The 21,432-nt window shown below is 37.1% G+C and overlaps 1 protein-coding gene across 45 annotated transcripts in view; it reads left to right on the top strand.

The window, feature by feature from the left end:
- Positions 1-21,432, top strand: part of RIMS2 (regulating synaptic membrane exocytosis 2) — a 402,507-nt gene that overhangs the window by 118,634 nt on the left and 262,441 nt on the right. The gene's annotated exons all lie outside the window — the stretch shown is intronic.

The raw sequence follows: 21,432 nt of genomic DNA, 5'->3' as shown, positions 1-21,432 counted from the left end.
CATGCACAATGACTTGGGTCTTTTTATGGTGATGCTGATTTTCACACAACTTGTTGAAATTTAACTATTTTAATATTTACACCCCTTTTTCAGTTTGGCTGAAGTTAACAATTGTCCTCAATCACGGTGATGGATGATTATATAAATAGAAAAAGCTGACAGGCTACCTAGATTTCAGAGTCTTCTATCCTTGGGTTTAAAACTTGTAACTTAAGCTAAATGGAGAGCATAGAATATAATTAAATGGAGAAATGGGAGGAAGATGAAGAACTATTTTCGGAAAGAAGGACCTTGAAAGGAATTATACGAATATGGAAATAAAGAAATGTGAAAGATGTTGAGATAAAAATACAAACAAGAAAAACCAGTGAGTTTTAATGTGTGGGTTCTCAGATGAACTTTGCTGATTTGCTGACATTACTGTAATTGTTACTGGATATTTTTTGTGATGAGGTTTGGACTCTTAGCTAGAATTTCCATATCTTCCATCTTAGACCTGTGACCTGACTACCAGGGAATAAAATCAGTATCACTTTTCCATTCTCAATAAATGTTTAACTCAGTGAATTAAATAGTTCTTTGAATATTTAATTGTTTTATGGGAAAGAGAACTGCCTCAGAAGCAAAAGTAGATTCCATTTGGATTAACCAAGGGGATGCTGATGTTGACTTGCTGGGCATATTTGAGGAAGTTAGAAGAGAAACTTGGGACTCAGTTTTCCGTGTTCCCAGACATTGTTCTAACTGCTGGACTTCCTGTAAGAAAAAGGAGTGTTTGTTTTGAATGGCTGCTCATGCACCAGCTCAAGAAGTGGATTCATTACTGGGACTCTTGAGCAGAGTCTGATGCTTCCCTGCAGCCTGGATTTAGGTACTTCTGTCCTTTTGGGACTGGGGCTTTATCTGCGTTCCTCTCTTTACTATTTATAATCTTAGATACTCAGAGATCTGGCTTCTATGATTTCTGTGTATGTGTGTTTAAATTTCAACTGTTGATTTCAACTTAGTACCTGAAAAACTTCTTATGTGAAGCTGAACCTTTGCATGCTGATGTGTGTTTTACACCTAAAGAAAGTCTGATTGCATTTCATTTGCAGTAGGTAAGAGAAATGTCCGTTCTAATACTGAATTTAAGTTAGTTCTTTAAAATCATATCCAACTTTGGAGCATTGGTTTGCTAATCTGACCCAAGAGTAGCGGCTATTAAACTACTAACAGTAATAATGTAACAGTGGGCTAGGTGTAAGGCCACCTTTGTTACCATACTGTTTGAAAAGTATTTTTTCAGGTATTTTTTTTCTGTCATAATGAAAATGGTCCAAAACTTTTCCTTAAGTATTTAGATATTTCTTCAGGGAAGATAGGAGAGCAATGCCATATGCATTACAGTGATTTATGTATTATTGGCTACCCAGTTTTATTAGTGTCTAGATGAAAAAATCAGATTTTTGACTTAATGTACGTTAAAAAAATGGTAACTCCCAATCTTAAAATAAGTGATGGAATCCAGCCATATCCAGTAAAAAAAGATGGGAAATGATTCCGTCTTGTATTTCATAATATCTTTTGTCAGAGAATGATCATAGATCATAGAGGTCATATTTTAATGAGTTTACATGTCTTCCAACTTGCTTGAGCTACAGCTTTCTTTGAAATGATTTTCTGTATGGCTGTCGTGAAGATATGGTGCCTATAAGTAACGTTCAAGATGACATATGTGTATATATTGTCAACTTTATTTGTATAATAGATTTACCTTAAGAGCTTTCTTAATTCTAGCATCAGGAGTAAGGCTAATCTTATATTTGAACCATAATTGTTTTTTTCTAAGTTGAAAAATAGCCATGTATACTCGGGAATCTTCTGAAAGAAGTAATTTTTCTGTTTGTAGCTGGAGAGTGTTTATAAAATGTCGGCTTGGCTAAAGAAGTAGGCATCTGTATGAATCTGAGTGGTTTTATGAATACAATGAGCCTTTCCCAGGCTTTCCTTTTCATTTTGAAATGGGCCATTTCAATCAAGTAGTCTTGTAGACTATCTTGGACCTGTTTTTCTTGTTCCTTACAATATCCGTAAAGCATTTTCTTTTCATGCCTATGAAATCCTTTTTAAAAATGATGTAGAAATGAAATTTATTACTATTTAACTATGATGCGTTGTGCGTACATAAGTGTGCTCAAATCTTAGGAAATGTCAGAATCACAAATCCTTATGTTTTGTTTACCTTTTGTGTGTAGAAGTACAGAGCAGGGACTGTTTTGAAAAAAAAAAAAAAAGAAATAAGCTTTTTGATATCAGACCTACTTTTATTTCAGTATATCGTTATAGAATCATAGAATGGCCTGGGTTGAAAAGGACCACAATGATCATCCAGTTTCAACCCCCTGCTGTGAGCAGGGTCACCAACTACCAGACCAGGCTGCCCAGAGCCACATCCAGCCTGGACTTGAATGCCTCCAGGGATGGGGCATCCACAGCCTCTGTGGGCAACCTGTCCCAGTGTGTCACCACCATCTGTGTGAAAAACTTCCTTCTAATATCTAACCTAAACCTCCCCTGTCTCAGTATAAAACCATTCACCCTTGTCCTATCACTATCCATCCAGAATGTATGACTTAAAGAAGTGAAAAGGAGATCTCAAATATCAAGTGGGGAAAAAATGTTGCTACCTTTCCCATAATTCTTACACATATCTTTCAACAAGAGAGTGCTGAAGATACGATTTTTTCAAAATGTGTCTAAATCACTCTGCCCTTCACCATGGGAAAATTTTGTAATACAAAAAGTGCTGAAACATTTCAGGATCGCTAATAGGGTTGGAATAGGGTAATTAATGCTCGCACTGTTTTATTCTCCAACTTTAATAATGTGCAGGATGTAAATGGTATAAGTGGTTCCGTGGACTTCTTTTGATTGTCAGCTCCATTCTGGTTCTGAAAAGATGTGTGCTTTAGAGGGAACAACCTGCTCTGCTCATTCTCCTTTATTCCATCCCCTCTGATCTGTTTTTGTTATGCCAAATGTTGTCTCCGTTCTTTTCAGCCAAAACAATTACATTTTCTCTTAGAAGAGAGTTTAGTAAGAAGTCTGCCTTATGAAGTGAATATCATAAATGTGGGAGAGAACTGTCCCTTGGCCAAAGGGATCTCTGAGAGCAAAAGAAAGAGCAGGAATGAAAGAAATTTCTGTTTATTTTTCTGTAGCATGCTTATTTTTTGAAGTTAATCTCTATTCAACAGGATGTTCAGTCTCGATTGAAAATTACAGGTATCCAAGTTGTCCAGGTGTGCAAAACTGTAGTTGTTCAGAAAACCCAGATCATTGCTGCTGAATTTTCTTCTGTTTGCAAATACGGAGTATATGCCTTTAAAAATGTATCCCTTTACTTTTTTCTTTTTTGAATTAACCAGTATACTTGCTTGAGTATTTGCACGTGGTATTGATTCCTTACTGCAGAATAAAATGAAAGCATTTTAGATACATATTCTATTTCTCAGTAGCTTTGTTACAATTTTAGAGAAGACGATATACTACGACTTCTGTATTGGTTGGTTAAAAAGAGCGTGGCCAGCAGGTCAAGGGAGGTGATCCTCCCCCTCTGCCATACTGAGGCCACATCTGGAGTACTGTGCCTAGTTCTGGGCTCCTCAGTTTAAAAAGGACAGGGATCTTCTAGAGTGAGTCCAGCAGAGAGCCACAAAGATGATGTGTATTTCCTGTATGGGGAAAGGCTGAGAGACTTGGGGCTGTTCAGTCTGGAAAAGGAAAGGCTAAGGGGGGAACTCATAACTATTCATAAATTTCTAATGAGTGGGGTCCAAACAGATGGAGCCAGGCTATTTTCAGAATTGTGCAGTGACAGGATAAGGGACAAAGAGTTAAAACTGAAAGTTGCATAGAAACATCTTTACAGAGGGGGTGACAAACACTGGGACAGGCTGCCTGGAGATGTGGAGTCTCCTCTGGAGATATTCAGATCCCTCCTGGACATTTTGTTGTGCAACCTGCTGTAAGGAACTGCTGCATCAGTGGGGTGGGACTGGATGATCCCCGCAGTTCCATTTCACTACTATGATTAAGCGATTCTGTGGAAAAGCTCTGAAAATATCTGAAAATGAAGACACAGGTGAAAGTCTAATATTTCGAACCTGTTTGCAACTACAAGAGCATTTTGACTTTGCTGACCATGCACAAGTCACACAAAAAAATGGAATCACGTGTTAAAATATTGGCCTTGTAGTTACTGCATGGTCAACAATGACTCCATAGTGTTACACAGTGCATACGGCGGTAATAATTACTTGAATAACCTGAATCATTTGTAGCAAGATGATTCCTTTTCTTGCAGCAGATTTGTAAATGTTCTCATTCAGATGCAATTATGTAAAGGCAAAATTTCTTATGTTACAAACAAGAATTCCCATGTAATATGGGCAGGGTGGTTACCAACTGTTTTCATTTTAGTATACCGCAGTAGCCATAAATAATTATTAGTTCCTACTCTAGAAAGCCAACAGCTTTCTATACAAGTATCTCAGTAATTTTAACCAGAATTTCCAGTATGCAATAGGAATAAAAGCAGATATTAAAACTGTTTTGTGTAATGCGCAGTAGATTTTTATGCAAAAATAGAAATATTTGGGAATAATTATATTAATTAATATTTTCTCTGTTCTTTTCTGACACGTCAAAAAAGGTGTTGATGGGAAGTCTTCCATATACCTTTCAGAAAGGCCTGTAGTTGAATTTGTTTCTGTTTCTTTTTTTTTCTTTTCCTTTTTCCTTGAAAATTAGTGCTGTAGCTGCCATTCTTCTGGCCAAAGAAGCCTGGATGAGTACTCCCTTCTGAGCACATCAAAAGAACACTTTAATTAACTTGAAGGTTGCCTGTTCTTATATCTACCACGATTAAAATTGCTTTCACAGAAGAACTTTAGTAATGGCCCTCATTTTCTGTTGGTTTATTTGGAAACTTTGTAATTAGTGCTCAAATGTTAAAAGCTGTGCATAGAAGCTGAGATTTTGTAAGGGAAATCTTCTCAATTGCTATTTTTCAATTTGATGGTAGAATATATTCTGTACTGTTATGTAATGTTGTTCTCTAATCCGGCACGTGTATGGAAAGAAAAGAGGAAAAATAGGCTTTGTAGCCAGGGATACTTATTTTCTGTACTTTCAGGGATTTTCACCATGCATGTTGTGTGTCAGAATTTTGCTGCTGTCCTCATTTAAAAGCTGTTTAACTTCCTATCCTGTATGTCCGCTGAAGGTAGAGGCTTCTAAACCAGTGGAGTTTTCCTGGGAGTAGGCAGGCATGAAGCACACAGGGACATGATTGATTTTGCTTAGTTCTCTCATGGTTGATTTTGTGCAATACACTTTTAAAAGGAGCTGATGACTTATTATAGATAGAAAGATAGATAGGAATGCAGATATTCCTTTGGGTGAATTTTCAAGTTTTGGACTTGATGCTTCATTACAGGACCTTGCAGAGCAGTTAGGTATGGGATGCATACAGTCTCAGCCATGAACTGGTGTTACATTTAAATATTTGCAGTGAAAAGCCTGTTATCTCATGTAAGGTACAGTACAGCTTTTCAGTCTATGAGACAGTCTACTGTTACAGCCTCAGTGATGCATGATATTTATAAAATGAAGAATGTTTTTGAGTGTTTTTTCTGACCTGTAAGCTTGGGGGTGGGGGGGAAGGAGGGAAGCCTTTTCATTAGGAAAAAAAAAACCTACACAGAAAAAGAGTAAGAGTTGCATACACAGTCACCAGTGTTAGTCATTTTTACAGGGGAGGGATGTAGGGAAGGAGGAGGGGAAGATGCAGAAATCCTCCTCCTCTTAGACAGTAGTAGCAGTGTGAGGATGCCTTGTCCTCATTTTTATTACTTCTGAGATTTTATTGCTGGCAGCCAGATGTGCTGAAACTCCTGACGACAGCATCTATTCACTACGTGTTTTTAATAGGCTTAGAGAAATATGAGTAGTGTACATGAAAGCAGCTCAGCTTCACACTTCAGCTGGGAATGCCCAAAAAGCTTGCTGCTGTTTAGAATTCTTGCTACAGTCAGGAGAAAGCCGCACGGGTGCTAAATCTTCTACGACTGAATTAGAAGAATAATGACTGTACAATTAACTATCAGTCCCTGCTCACTTAGGCACAGTTTTTACAGAGATCAGGAGAAATATGGAACTTGATTGGCATGTTTGCATTTGATGGTGTGCACGAAATAGATGACTTTTGAGACAGGTGGTGAAGAAAAATAGAAGGAAAGAGAAAATGCAATTTGAGACGCTGCGCCAGGTCTGCAATTCTGTTTTATCTCATTTTCATGGGGTTTTCTCATCCCCTCCAAATATTTTACAAAATGATCTCTTTGGACAAACGCTGAACAACACGAGGTGAGTAGAAATGAAACATATTTCCCTTACTGTTTTTATGCCTGGGCTGATAGTAATCTGTTTGCATGTTTGTCAGTACGATATCTTTATAATTGAACCCTTAGATATTAACATATTTATGGTAACGACGACTCTCTTCCGTTGGTGCTTTTCTGTTTTATGTAAGGTTTTGAATGAGTACTCAGGCTGCAGAAATAAAACCTGCACAGACAGAATAAAACAGTCAAGATGGATTTGTATCTTTCAATAACACGAGCTGCCATTAGCAGCTAGCATTATTAGCTATAATCCTTAAAGCATATTAAATATTCATAAATAAATTTGTCTGAGAAATTGATTCCTGCACGGATGTGGCAGTGAAAGGATTAAATGCTCAAAGATGTGCTTGTTTAACCACGTATAATTTGTTGGAAGATGTAAATTAGCAGTCCTGCATGCCATTTGCAAAACAGGCAGAAAGCAGTTTCTTATTTTTAGAGGGCTTAGATTCTGTGTGTGATGCTCTTCAGTGATCTTTTTAACTAGCCAAATTACAGCTGCTCAGTGGATGCTTTGCAGTAGGTCAGTCAGCTCTGTAGGCTATTCTTTTATGTAGAGCTATTGTTTTGTGGAAATGAGAAACGATAGAGAGAAGTTGTTGTTTATTTGTGTCGGATGGTCATTAAATTGGTTTCTTAGCTTTATTCCTGGGAGTAAACGGAATTAATTGCAACTCATTTTTTTTGCATTATTCAGTGAAGATAGGCTGTAATACTGATGTTTGGAACTTTTTCATGCTGCTATTAAATATTAAATGTAAAAATGATGATGAACTATCTCTAAAAGATTGTGAGTGCAGATCAGGGAGAAAATGAATCCGGTGGGTTTTTCTAAGGATAGTGCACTGATGGAAACATTCTGGAAAAAGGGGGGAAGTAATTTTGCAGGGACTATATCCAGCATTTTAATCTTCTCTCTATCTGTGGGAGAAATCCCTTTTAAATGGGATATTCTTTCTTAAATACGACGATGTTTGTACTTAATACTTCAGAAAACTGTTATTTCCCAGAACATTGTTCAAAGGATTCTCTCCCTTACTGCTTACTCCCTTTATTATTATTTTTTAAATAAATATTGAAAATTTATTTTATTTTATTTTTTTAAAGTTACAACTTTCATGTTTCAGTTCCTCAGCTGTGAATTTCCAGTCAGGCATGCAGAACCACAGAGTCAGATTTAGTAATCACTTTCAGCATAGTGAATTAAGATTTTTCTTAGATATAAATGAAATCTGTGTTCACTGAGCATTTTTTCACTGTGCTGTGAAATATTTGAAGCTCGATAAAATGGTGCAATAATTCCTGTATTATCAACCACAATTGTTAGAGCAGTGCCTTTTTCCAAGGCATAGTTTCAGGCCTGCAGTAACCAGCCAAGCCCTTAGCATCTGTTACAGTTGTCTGCAAACCAGTTCGTGCTTCTCTGGGTACGGTGTTGCAGATTGAAGTGCATGCATTCTGCAGATCACAGTGCATGCTTTTACTGATACGTGTGCGTGCTGCTTTTAGGGCAGGTCTCAAGCAAAAGCTACAGCAGTTTCAATTGAAAAGGCATCCAGGAAATACTTTATAGCATTTGTGGTGCCTGAGATTTAGTTGCATTTATTCTAGCAGACTGACAGAGAAGAAGGTATTACGAGGAAACCCAGCCTACTGACTGGCATGGGCTGTCTAGTTTAGGATGAGAATATTTCTGCATTAAAAGAAGCTCCATAGGGTTTTTCTGCCTTTGGCTGAAGAAAATGGGCTATTTTTTAACAATATGCAGCAGTAATTGTAGGAGACGAGTCACGCTCTGTGTTCTCTGAAGTTGAACTTTTCTTTTTGGAAGTTATCTAAGGTTATGAAATAAAGATATTCTTTCTGTATACTGAATAAGTACCGCTATATTAGATTTGGTCACGATAAAAGGCCTTTGAAGAAGTCACATATTGAGTAGTCACCACAAACTTTTGCCAACGTTTAATTTGGAGGGTTTACCTTTTTGCTGCTTTATTGACTAAAAAATTTTAGATTTTATAATTACATCAATGTTGTTTGCATTTTAGGTAGATTTTTCCCTTAGATTTGCACAAATAATGTGCTTCCTAGAACCTTACTGTTTGGGCATTAGAGTTAAAATTTCAGAACTGTTACCACAGTCCTGAAAAAAAACCCACAAAAATACCTTTAGAAAGCAAAAATCACCTTAAGCATGTAGAAAATTCTGCTTTATCAAGGTTTAACATGTTCTTCTCCTTGGGCTCTGAAGCGAAATATTTATTCAGACTGAAAAGAGATGACTCCATTGCTTTTTTGGTTTTATTTTCAGTCTGTTTTTATATCTGAAAAGTAAAAGTCAAGAGTCCCGAAAGATAACAGCTGACACGAAGCACAGAATGATTAACTGCCAGTATACCATGCAGTAATTTAAGTAAACCTGCTATTGCAGGTTAAGAGCGTAGCAGGTAATGACATACAGAACAGAAGGTCATAGGGAAATGGATACTATGCAAAGGCATTCCTATTAATTTTCAGAGGATCTGTATTCTTAGAGCTCTTCAGTGCAGAAGTTCAGACGCTGTGATTTTGTTTCAAGAAAAGCAGCCATCGTGTCTTCGGTATTCTGGTACTATGCTCAGCATTAGCAGGAATATATATAAAGCTATTTTTTATCACTTTACACTGAACCTTATATCAGTTTGATTTTTATCGCATATTCTTTGTGTTACACTTGCTGATGTGAGTAGATCCATACCATACTAAAATCCTTGTGAGTTACATTAATTTTACCATGCAAATTGGCTTCGTTAGTCTCTGCTAGCAACCTCGGCTGGAAGAATATTTCAAGTCAGTTTCCTTTTGCCAGCTCCATGGCAGCACTTTCCAGTCAGATGCTGTAGGCATAGGAGTGTGATCCCCTGGGCCTCCCCCGGCCCTGCTCACCTCTGGCCCACAGCTCCAGCCAGGGCTGCTGAGGGGCTAAGAGCTCATGGCCTGCTGCTTTCACCTGCCTGGTGCGGCGCTGTGTCCTGTGCCATCGGGTGCTGCCATGGGAAACCAATTAGAATAACTTAATGTTAGGAAGCCACTAGAATTGTTCTGTACTCTTGGCACTTGGCAGATAACTAGTCTGGGGAATGAAGTCCTCGTGTGTCTGGGAGGAGAAGGGTTTGGAGAAAGAAGTTAGAAGACCTTTTCTTGATTCTGAAAGCATACCACATTGTTTAGTTTGCATCCAGATTCTAAGGCAGTATCTGAGGAGGCTTTCGATTTTTGAACTTTAAAATGTTTCTGATGACTTCAGCTGACATCCTTGTCATTCAGATAAGAGAATGAAATAAGGTTTTCAAATGTCTGTAAAAACATCTAATTATCAGATATGTGTGTTATTCTGATTGTCATTCTCCATTTGGAGTTCAGGATCCAAATACTGTGCTGTCAGATGCCTTATTTGTGGCAGCACGCTTTGAGAAGTCATAATAGCTTAGGGCAATATTCAGATTAACACATCACTGCATAATGGCGAGTTGCCTTTGTAAATAAAATTGATGCAAACTGCATGGAGAAGTATCACTACAGTTTTACCTTTGCGGTAGATATTAGCAAGTTTTTTCATAAGAACAAAAAGCATTGGATTCACCTCATTTTTCCCACAGCGTGTTATTATTTCTTGTGTTAGAGCCATGCGAAGGTGAGTTTGTTGTACAGGTTGGCCACACAGGGGCATAAGATAACTAATATATTCTGTCCTGAAATAGTACCAATCTGTGTACAGCAGAGGCTCAGGAATGGTCCATGTTTTGAAAATAGACACACCTAGTTGAAAAAAGAAAACTATATTTTATCTCAGTAAATTAAACCCCAGTGTTTTTAGAGATTCCTATGTGTTTGCACAGTTTGAACCTCTTGGCATGTGTCTTTTACATAAGCAAGCTGATTTTCCAAAGGTTACTAAATACCTGATGTATTACTTCGTTCATAAAACCAGGTATTTACACGGAAAATATACTAGCAGTAAAATATGTTTTATTTTCATTATCTAATTTTGGGTTTTGTTTCCTGGATATAACTATGAGCTATTTACTAATACTCCACTTTACAATCAAGGCAGCGCATGATGTCAAGAATTACTGGCACAGAGATTTGTTATTCATCATGGTGCAATTAATGATTACTTTGACATTGAAAGAAAAAGATCATTTTCTGTCCCTGGTTGGGAATCAAATCTGTGGAGATTTTGTGGAGATATTTCAGCAGAACAGGGTCTTTTTTTTTCCTGACTCCATAAAAGTTCAATGTAGGAAGGGGTTTGCAGTAATTGTAAGGGTATGTTGATTTCAAATACATTATTAGTCCAAGAGTCAAGGATAGAAACACACTGATGGCATTAGTACTGAAAGTCTGCTGTCTGTATTCTCACATAAAAAAGTGAATAATAACTGAAATTACCTCTCCTCATATTTAAAATGGAGCTTGTCTGTGAGTACCTTTAAAAATACACTTTCCTGGGATTTTCAATTCCCTACTAGGTTCATATAATATTGAATTAAAACATTTCCTGAAATTTACAGCTGATGAGCTTTATCAGCTGAAGAAGGCATGCAATGATAGAAAAAATCCTGAACTTTCATTTGTTCTCCTTTGTATATTCTTTTTCCTTGGTGAGTTCATGGCATGGCAAAGCTACTTCCCCCACACCCTGGTTCAACTTTTTGTGTGTTAAAGCAGACTCAGGCAGGACTGGGCTAAGTCCAGCCCTAGATCTCTGTATCATTTCAGAGAGGCTGGCCATGTCAAATGATCCTCAATCTTCTTTTCATCTGAAATTAGTAATATAAACCATATTTGGGAGAACCCATATGCATATATATAAAACATGAGAAGACTCATTGTGGCAGCAAGTTGTGTATGAAATGCAGAAAGAAACTCTTCTGGTTTTGTTTACTAGTTTCCTTGGTTTCCCATGAAAAGCTGCTCTCAGAATGTGGAGAACCTTTTTACTTCCTCTTCTTCCTGAAAGTAATTTCAGAAATTAAAAGTTTTTGGGTAACAAAAAAACTCAGCTATACAACAACACAACAACCCAATGAAGTGCTGGCAAACAGAAGAGGAGAGGGAGCTTGGTGATGAAATCAATGACCACATTTGGATTTTTTTTGCACCTTTGTCATGCATCTTTCACACAGAGCACTGTGTCCTCTTGGAGCTGTGAATAAGTTATATTTAACACCATCCATTCTTCACCCCTTAATTTGCTACTTCAGGAGAAAGTGAGGCAAGTAGCATGAGTATTTTACTTTTCTCATTCTCATCTTTCTGCTTCCCTTGGAAGAAGCAACTGAACATGCTAGCTTGCCCTGGAGCTGTTTCTTTTTGGGTAGAAGTTCCATATTTCGTTCTGTCTTGGCAGTTGTTGGTTTTTGGCTTGGATTTTTCTTTTTCTTTTTTTTTTAAATCCCTGTTTCTAGGGAAAAATAAAAAAGATTACAGACATTACAGATATTTTCAGAGAGAGAAAACTGAGAGATTTCCTTACAGAACCATCTCTCTTCCTATCTCTTCCAACTCTGGAGATACCTTCTGTTACTTCCACCTCAGTTGCTACGGATTTAATAAAGTGACATATGCTTCCTCCATGAATCTCACAGAGCTGGGATATTTGCAGCCGGAACGGGTTTCTCTCTGTTCTTGTTGTGCATCAGCTGCTCTTATCTGATGGTGGTAATAATATCTTACCTGGCATACGATCGTAACCTCCCATCAGGAAGAAAAAAGAGGAGCATTCAGATATGGGCACTTTACCGTGGTTCAGACAGTAAGCTAAATTTGCGAATTTAAATCATCCTAAATTTGGAACCTTTAAACTTTTTAAAGGCCATTTTAAAACATGCCTTAAAACTTGAATTATTATTATTTTTTTTTCACCTATAGAAATCTTAGTTTTGGGTTGTTAACTACAATGTCTTTGGTCAGTATACATGGAAAGAAACCCCTTCCATTGCTGAATAACTCAGAATCCCTGCAATTCCTAGGAACATCTCCATGAGATGTAAATGTTATCTAATTATTCCAGAATAAGTCAAGGTAGATAACATCGTATTTTAAAAACAATGGCTGGTGATTTTGTATGCTCAGCATTTTAAAGAGATTTGTTCCATGACAGAAGCCCAGTAGTTTTTGAAATGCACATGTTCCAGGAGACATCCAGAAATAAAAGTCTCTGGCCATGGCCCCTTTATGAGCTACTAAATTCATTTGGTGGTAGATTGCACTGTGGTGACTGAAGGACTAAGGGGCCACAGCTTGCCATTTTATCTTTGTTTATGGTGCTGTCACTCCTGTAAAAGTGGCCTGGATGCGTTTTAATTCCATTCCTCACTGCCTCAGTTTAGAGTTTGGCATATAGGTACAAAGAAAAGGAAATAAGCCAAGCCATATGCTATAGCTAGTCACATGCCTATTCATAAATATTTAAATTTTCCCACCTGTATAATCAGAAAGTCCTGAAGAGCTCCAGCACCAGCTCCTGCAGCTCCTGTGAGTCCTAGAAATGGTGAGAAGGAGGAGGATCGCTCCTGTTGGTCTGGACCCTCCTGCCCATCCCCTTCCATTTTTTTTTATTCTTCTGTTTTTGATCTTTTTGACACTGTGATTCATGATAAGAAGAAGGTTAGAAGGGTAACCACACTTGTTTAAACATGTTAAATGCTGCCTCAGCTTAGAGACAAACAGTGGCACAGATAAAATTTTAAACTTTGGATGTGTGAGATAAATGGGGAGGATAGAAGAGAACAGAATGGCAGCTGAGTGCTTCTTGCCTTTCTCTGGGGAGAGGGTGATTCTACCAGCTGCGGACTAAGCACCTCACATCCCTTTAGATGTCCCAGCAGCACACACTGTCACTAGAACTGAAAAGGTATTGGGAATCTGAGCTTCAGGTGTTTTACAATGATATAAAGAATAATATTCGTCTGGGATAAAACTGTGACATCTGAGATGAGTGTTGGTGGAGTTGACATCACCATTTTAGCCATGCCTGTAGATAGGGGGTTTGGACCAGAAATTGGAAGTATTTAGAGTCCTTGACTTCACTTTCAACATGAGTTTTAAGCAACTTTATGGTAGCTACCTATTAATTTCTGTTTTTTTTTGTTTTGTTTTGATTTGTTTGTTTGTTTGTTTTTTTAATCTGACAAAAAAATAACTGTGAGAGTAAGAAATGAAATAAAGATCTTATCTGAGACGTTGGTCCCAAATTTGTCTGAAAATGACTAAAGATTGAATTGTTAAAATGTAACTTTTATTGGTTTTAGAAAGGAATCGGGTTGGATTTACCTTGCCAAAGTTTGTGTGAATTTGCATGGTATCTTTATTTACAGGGCTGAAATATTTCTTCATTTCCAGAGCCTTTTCTGTTTGCAACTTTTGAGTTATCTGTCTGATGAAGATATACATCTGATACCTATTGTATTCATGTTAATTTGTTATCATGAAAATTAATCATTGTTTTCAAGAAATTAGGTTTTATTTCATATCTCATAGATTGTAATAGCAATTAATATTATAATCTGAATCATAACCTTTACTTGTTCAAAGGTGTACGGACTAAGCTGACAGGCAAGAAAATGTAATTATGTTAACTGATAAATATTTGTCTATTTAAACCTATACAACAATACATAAAATTAGTAAGAAATATTCTACATCACAGAAGTTTAGATTGTGGCTGAAATCGACTACTGTGCATCAGAGATGGGGCCTTTGAGTGTAAGTCAGGAACATGCATTGGTAAACTTACAACAACACCCTTGCTATTAAATAAGTGATAAAACAATACATGAGAAATGTTGACGCAAGTTTGACGATATTTTTTATGTAATGCATTCAAAGTATCTTTGAAGTATCTTAAGAAAATGGTGATCAAAACGTGACTGAAATATGTAAGATAAGAATTTCAAGATGACATTGCGCTACAATTACCAATTTATCTGTAGCCCTACAAAAAATTATTTGCAAGTATAGATAGGCAAAAATTGTTAAAAAAATCTAATATAACTGAAAGATTTGGATGAATCTGTAAGTATAACATTTCCCCTCCTCTCCTTCCCACCCTCCTTTATACTAAGTCCTTGATTTTTGTAGTATTCTTTTTGTATGTTGTTGCTCCTGTGTAATCAGATTGCACTCACTGCAAATACTTTTTGTGTGGATGCTGGAAACTAGGGGAAGTCAGTGTTCCATTCTGTTGGCAGCTTCCATTCTGCACTGCTATTGGTTGCGTTGTTCTGGAGAACTACAAGAACATGTGTTTTTTTAAAGAAGTCTCAACATTTACAGCTTTTCTCTGTCACAGTGACTTTAACATTGTGTTGGACCATGATTCAAAGCACCTATAGTAACTGCCTCCAATGCCTTATTTTCAAGAACTTCTCCAGTTCTTCACCAAATTGTCTGTCATAGCATTGCAAGTTTGGAGAAGAGTTAAGTAGGACAGAAGTGATTTTAAAAACGTCAATTCAATTCATGTGCAGTAAAGCTTGTGTTCATTGTGGATCCTTAATGTAAGGTACGCCCATTGGTAGTGTGAAGCATGGTCATGAGGTATGAGGAGTATCTGTAATGGCAATTCTTTTGCAGTGCCCAGAAAATGATACAAACTCCTTTGCTGAAGCTTCCTGGTGTTTATTTTCTATTCGATACATCATGTGATGTATGAAGCTTACTACATTTAGTTATTTACAAAGAACTTCATGATGCTGGGTGTGCAGATATCCACAAATGATTGATCAAATGGAATCTTCATTTTGTTTTCCGAGAACTTAGGTTCACCTTTAAGATTTAGGCCATGTGACCAAATACAGATGCACAAGGAGTTTGTGCATAGCCTTCTCTCGCACCAAGAATGCCCTCAGTCAAAGCAGCTGCAAACTGCATTGTATTACTGACCACATGATTTCCATAGATATTCAGCGAGGCAGCTGCTGTGTCCTCGTTATTTATTTTTGGTTGTGGGATGGATCTTTCAGAGTTTGTTTTTTATTAATGTAAGTTTTGAACATAGTTTCTCAACTCTGTTTATAGGTTCGATGTCAGGGGGAAGCTCTTTTCTGTGACAGTGGTGAGGTGCTGCCACAGGCTGCCCAGAGAGCCTGTGGATGCCCCGTCCCTGGAGGTGTTCAAGGCCAGATTGGATGGGGCTCTGGGCAGCCTGGTCTAGTATTGAATGCGGGCCCTGCCTGTGGTGAGGGTGGGGGTGGGTAGTTGGAGATTTACGATCCTCGAGGTCCCTTCCAACCCAGGCCATTCTGTGATTCTGTGAAATCTGTAAACATGTAGATATAAAGCACATTTACTTGCATTTTCAAAGAAACAGCAAGTGTGAAGATGTTGGGCAGTTAGGTACATTTGCGAAGGTTTGTCAAGTGTAATGGAGGCTGTGAGATCCAGGAACTGTATGAGCTACTGAGAGGTTCTGTTTATAAGATTGCAGTAGTGTACAGAATTACCTTGTTATCCTGTTAATCACAGAAAAATATTCACAATTTCTTCAGTGACTTTTGCTGATGGTAAACTGGGGAAGAGCCTGCAGGTCTGCATTTCTATAGGTATTGTTGCTGCAGTTCCAGAGAGAATCACTGGTACAAGTTGGGGGATGACCTGCTTGAGAGGAGCTCTGCAGAGAGGGACATGGGTGTCCTGGTGGATGACAGGTTGGGCATGAGCCAGCAGTGTGCCCTCATGGCCAAAAAAGGCCAATGGCATACTGGGGTGCATTAAAAAGAGCGTGTCCAGCAGGTCGAGGGAGGTGTGGGGGCAAAGTGGGGAGGCCAGACTCTTTTCAGCAGAGTGTGGAGACAGGACAAGGGGAAACAGCCAGAAACTGGAGTATAGGAAGTTCTGCATTTATGGTGAGGGTGACGGAGCACTGGAACAGGCTGCCCAGGGAGGTGGTGGAGTCTCCTTCTCTGGAGATATCCAAGACCCGCCTGGACACCTACCTGTGTGACCTGGTGTAGGGAGCCTGCTTTGGCAGGGGGGTTGGACTTGATGATCTCTGGAGTTCCTTTCCAACCCCTACAATTCTGTGATTCTGTGATCTGTGCAGGATTGTGGTCTGCTGGTGAAATCCATTATGAACATGTCTGTATGTTAGAGTTCACAGCTAAATATAGAAATAAATGCAGCTGAGAAATTTGAGCATTTCCTACTAACATTTAATTGGGAAGCCTTTTGAACGATCATTAGTATTTAAATGCCATTTCAATAATTAGTCTTCTACAGAAGTTATGCAAGATAAATTAATCAAAATTTCATTTTAGTTGCATATGAATGATATCAGAACTGTTCTCGTATCATACAAAGAAAGCTTGCTGCATACATTTACCTTTGATTGGAGCAAGCAGATATTAAGAGAATGGTTTAGGTCAAGATTGAGAATTAGTTTTGAATCTACCATTACCTCAGGAGAAGTGAGATGAGCTAAGTAAAATGAAGTAGATTTAATTTTTTCTTAAATAGGCCTTTGGCAATGAGTCTTGAATTCTGAGAGCTACATTATAACAGTTTCAAATTTGGAGCAATGTGTTACTGCATGATACATTTTTTTTCCTTCAGAAAATATTGTTAGTTCGTTGCAATTGCCCAGAATGTGTGTGGAAAAATACACTGAACTCCTAGGAGTGCAACACTGTGGAAATAAGATAGGAAAAAAGACTTTATCTTGCAGACCCGCTCTCATTGCAGCGTGTTATTTCTGTCCCTTGCCTAGCTGTAGGTTTTTTTTTTTTTTTTTTTCCCCATTTCAGTTTTCTCTGCTGACACAAAAATACTGCAGAATAATAAAGCACCCTTCTTCAATCATGCATCACATACTTCTCACGTGATGCAGAGTTTAAACTGTGGCAGTGGAGTGACTGTTAGGATTTCATTATCCCAGTGTACCCGAAGAATACATTTCAGAAGCTTCCATTTCTTTTCCTAAGTGGAGATAAATCTTGTTCTGTTTCACAAAAAAAAACAATTAAGTGTTCAAGATCTCTCCCTATTCATATCACCACTGAAAATGTATCTCTTATCTTTGTCTTAGTTTGCAAAGAATGCATTACTTTAACTTATATAATCAAAATGACAAAAAGGTAACATGTTCTCATGCTATGTTAAATATGTTAATTTTAGGGTTCTGGACTAGTCTTTGCTTTTATCAGCATTGTACCAGATTAGCTGTGCATTGAACAGATCTAGAAAGAAAATGCTATTTTCAATTATTTTGACAGGATTTCTTCTTAATCGCTTTCATGCACTGAATTTTTAGAGTGCATTTTAGTGAAGACTGAAATGAATACACTGAAAAAAATGTAGGAATATGCTGTAATGTTTGAAGTCCATGCACGTTGTACTGACTGCAAATTGGTTAATGCCAGCATGAAACTGATGCAGTCGTAGTAGGGTCCTTGGCTATAGACCACAGACTTCACCTGCACTCGAAACGTGTCAGGAGGTCCAATTTAGAAGCAATACAGAATTGGAAGAAGAGGTTTATGAGTGTAGTTGTGAGAAAGGATACTGTCAATTTTATAGCAGAAGTCTGTATTAATTCTGCAGTGAAAGCATGCCCTCTATTTCGCCTGATTATATTTTCAGTCTATGATACACTCAGTGCTGATTAGCTGCACTTTCTGCTGCAGGGCTGCTGCATTCTATTTGTGGTATATAATCATGTATAATAAATAAGACAGAATACTCAACAAGGACTGATACTACATATGAAAGTATACATGTATTATTGTAAATTAATTCAGAATCTGTATTTAATACTAAATGTCTTTTTTTTAAAATTTAAATAACAAAATTTAACTTCATATAATGTATGCAGGAAAATAAAAAATTCAGGTATTTCAGGTGCCCTGTCACTAAGGCTAGAAGTCTCTGAGTAACTTGAAGCCATCTTTTAGATTTGGAGTTCTAATCCTGTAAAATAATATTTTAAATGTTTACGTACAAAGCTCTTATGTACAGTACAATGAATAAGGCACTACAGCCTTTTCCTTTGTAGCTATATAATCTGCTCACTAAGGAAGACTAAAACCGGATAACTAAAATAGGTCTGTTTTCTGTGAATTTGTATTGATCTTGATTAGTCTGTGGGGATGGTTTTTACATTGGTGGCTTAATTCTTTTAAGTGATATTTACAGAATTAATTTATTTAAGAGGATTGCAATATCTACTTCCATCTTATTCACTCAGTAGATCTAATACAATGAAATAGCTATATATTTTGCATGAAAAGCTCTTACTGTCCCTCCCTAACATCCTTGTATTTCTTCTAAACCATATTTTTAATTAGATGGTGAGAATTTGTGTTCCAGTGAATGAGAAGGGAAAATGATCTTCATATTTGAGCTCCTGGTTATGAATGTATATTCACTGTGTGCCACTTAAGATACACTATATATAAACTCCAAGAAATAAGCAGTGAGATTTAGATAAACATCTTTTGTAGAATGCAAGTTTAATATTTTCCACATAAATCCCAAATGTTCTTGCTGGGCCTGACCGTAACTGTCACTTTATTACCAACTTAAGAATTTTTCAAAGCCATCTTAAGTTTTGAGTAATGTTTATAACTGCTAAATACTGGATAGAATGTGCTGTTCTACACAACTCTGAGACAGAGGCACTGAAATCACTGACTGCAATTCTGGAAATACATTTTTAGTAAATCTGCATTTTAGGAAAAATAATAAAAAGTGATTAAAAAAACCATAACACACGAAACCCACAAATGAAATAGAATGATGAAGTGGAAATATGCCCATGTTTGTTTAGTTATTTTTGAAGAGACATTCAGTGGTACGTGTGTGTATTAATTACATAGAGAGCAAGGATGAAAGTGATTCACTTAGGAGATTTTAAAATACTCCTGAAGTGTGATGTAATCATGATAAGGCTCAGAGAAAATGCGTTTGCAAATTTCTTAATCTACCACATTACAGAATGAATCACCTTGCAAATAGTGTAAGCTTAAAAAAAAAATGAGATCGAGAAAACTCTAGAAGATGTACTATAAGGAAAGATCCTTCATTGTCATGGAAACAAACAAGATGATCTAATAACTGCTATCTATCCAGCTATGTTCTACTTCTACCATGTATTTTCAGGTGAAGTTAAAAAATGGGGCAGTTTGTATTAATTTTACTCTGGCAATGCAGTGTTGAAATTCCTATACTATCTTTGGAAGTTTATATTTCATTAGGATTAGGTAGGAATTATTGCTTATATTTCACGAATGTCTAATGATAATGTGTGGTCTAGAAAGGATTATGATCAAAGCAAATGTTCCTGCTGCTATTCTCTGTTATTTTGTGCATTGTAACTGTCACTTTGGTCATATATTGCTAATTCTTCCTTCAGTCCAGTGTAGGTGCACTCAGATTTTCAGTCAGCTGACTAAATGAGGTTGATGTATCCTTGTTATGGAGATTGTGCTGGCTATATTGGCAGTATAATGTGTGGAAATACTTAAGGCTGGTGTAATTTCTAAAGAAAACAGAAGATTCCGTGGAATAAATATTTGTTTATAACATCATGTATTTACTTATTTTTCCTTTAGGCAAAGGCAGTTCCTTCTATGGTGCTTGGAAGAAGATTCATATATAGGAAAGAAATTATTACTCAAGTATTTCAAGAGAAATACTATCACTTTCTTTCTCCTAGTAATTGAGTTGTAGTGTCTACATTAAAAAAGAATCATCTTCTTTCATCAGTCTCCTGTGGTTGTTAGTAGGAGGAACAGTGCTTCTCTGAAAATACACAGATTATTATTTTTTTAATGAGTGATGTAAAACTCATGACATTCTAACTACCACATTCCAAATCTGAGTGACTAAGATTTCAGCTGAAGTTAATAAAATCAATTTGTTGAAGTACAAAAAATCTTTGAAACCTTTTTTAAATGGGGGTTCTAATCTGCAGCAATATTTGCATATCTGCCTTTGCCTTAAGAGCAGTGTAATTTTTTTACAGGATAAATTTATGATTGGGATTGCCAGTGCAAGCAGTTTAATGTAGTATGCCAAAAATGAGGTCCATGCTGTCTCACTTGCCATAGAGCTAATTTATTTTCGAATATATTAATTATCAGTATAGTGCTCTCAGACAGACTTAATTTTTTAAGATGCTTTCATCATTTACTTTATGTGATAATGCCATTCAAGTTCCTTCACCTTACAAACACAACAGAATTTCTAAAATGAGGAAAAAATACTTGTATGAGAACCATTAGGTCAATCATTAGCTTGAGGCAGTGGTTGAGTACCTACCTGGTGAAGGGCCATAGCCAGCCCTGGTGCAAGCAGTTCACATGTGTGATCAAAAGGGGTGGACCCTGGGACTGCCCCTCCCTAACCTCACATGAAGGCTGGCAGGCAAGGGATAAGAATGCCTACTAAGAGACTGCCTCCCTTGGGAGTATCCATGTGAGCTGTGATCCTCAGAAAGGGGTGAGCTATTCCTTTGTTGCCAGACTGTGACCAGTGCCTTTCTTGGGTGATCCAGAAACTGGTCAAAGGCAACTATATCTACTGCCTTCTATCCTTAACATACTAAATATTTTATATAAAAATCCTCAGAAAATATGCAGTTATTTAAAAAAAAAAAAAAAAAGTGGATGCATTTTAAATCTTAAATCTCTTCTACATTCATGTTAGTCTAATAATAACAACAGCACTGTCTACCTTTCCTACTCTTATGGCTCTCAAGACCAGCTGCTGCAGTCAAATGAAATGAAAAAAAATGAGCACAAAATATAAACAAGTTTTCCAGACTTAATGAAAGTTCTCTGTACCAAAAAAAAAAACAACAAACAAACCCCCAAAAAACCAAAAACAAATAACCAAAAAAAAAAAAAACAAAACAAAAAACCCCCACCAAAATACCTACTAGCTCATTAAAAATAATAAGTAATACTTGTCAGCTATTTAGTTGTCAAATAGGATGGTTTAA

The sequence above is a fragment of the Coturnix japonica genome, chromosome 2 (genome assembly GCF_054131305.1).
Source record: "Coturnix japonica strain WE chromosome 2, WE-NBRP24, whole genome shotgun sequence".
In the NCBI taxonomy this organism is placed as follows: domain Eukaryota; kingdom Metazoa; phylum Chordata; class Aves; order Galliformes; family Phasianidae; genus Coturnix; species Coturnix japonica.
This window is presented reverse-complemented; position numbering and strand designations above follow the sequence as displayed.